Genomic DNA, 1,068 nt, shown 5'->3' with positions numbered 1-1,068 from the left:
TTAAAAAATTGTCAATTTCAGCAGTTGTTGATTGGACAAAGGGAGCTTTTGATATCTGAAACCCAATTATTTCGATGAAATAGCAGTAGTGAGCCCACCAAATAAAATATATATTGAATAACAACTTATTAGTAAGAGAGAACAAAACATAATTCTGCAGATAATTTATTGCTTACCACAAAAGATACTTCTTGTAGGCGACATATGCCCGTTACAATGCCATAGCTGTAACTAAGCCAGCAAGAACAACCGATGCAGTTCCCTGGAACAAAGTAGGCACAATGTCAGACACAAAACTGATACGATTTTGAGCATTGTTATAAAAAATACATGAATTTAATATCTAATATAGATATTTATTACCTGCAGTCTACCGTTGAAAACCAGATGTGTTGATCTACATTTTTCAAGCAAATCAAAAGCATTGTGGTTCGCAACGTCTTCAAACTAATTATGTCGCGTAACAGATACATAAACCAAAAAAAGTTTGAATCAGTAGAATGCAATCATTTAAGTCAAGAAATAATTTCGTGCTTTATCGCATTGCTTGATACCTGAATTAGGACTTTTTCACAGTAAGTTTGCTTGACTGCAGTCATAAACTCGTGTATGAGTTCGGAATATTCTTGCCCGATTGCTCGTCTTCGCTTTAGCCCAATATATAACTCATCATTGAGCAGCTTCTCATTGTTTCTCCCGACTTCAACAATTATCGACTATATTCATAATATATACTGATAGACATTCATATTTGATCAAAACTAACCTCTTCAAAACGAAGATGTACAGAAACATATTTACCACCATTAATGGCATTATGCTTTCTCATTCTTTCAACCAAAGATTCGCCTATGGTATATATACACCTAGAATTTTGTTTTCAAACCATAATGATTCAAGTTATAGAAATCAATTAAGCACATAATATAACCAAATCTTAAATTTAGAAATGAATTCAAAACAAAACTTCAAAACCATAAATTTGAAAATTGCATAAAGCTTCCAAATGTGTTACAAAGGAAACATACCAGGAGCAGCAGCAGGCAGCAGGAGTTACAGCCACTGCAA

At 33.4% G+C, this 1,068-nt stretch overlaps 1 long non-coding RNA gene across 1 annotated transcript; it reads right to left on the bottom strand.

Moving 5' to 3' along the window:
- LOC131627459 (uncharacterized) lies at positions 1–832 on the bottom strand. Its single transcript, XR_009291480.1, has 3 exons — positions 555–832; positions 364–447; positions 1–262 (listed from the first exon to the last, which is right to left on the bottom strand). It is a non-coding gene; the product is annotated as an uncharacterized LOC131627459 (long non-coding RNA).
- Positions 833–1,068: the final 236 nt, after the last annotated feature.

This window comes from Vicia villosa, unplaced genomic scaffold (genome assembly GCF_029867415.1).
Source record: "Vicia villosa cultivar HV-30 ecotype Madison, WI unplaced genomic scaffold, Vvil1.0 ctg.000364F_1_1, whole genome shotgun sequence".
In the NCBI taxonomy this organism is placed as follows: Eukaryota; Viridiplantae; Streptophyta; class Magnoliopsida; order Fabales; family Fabaceae; genus Vicia; species Vicia villosa.
This window is presented reverse-complemented; position numbering and strand designations above follow the sequence as displayed.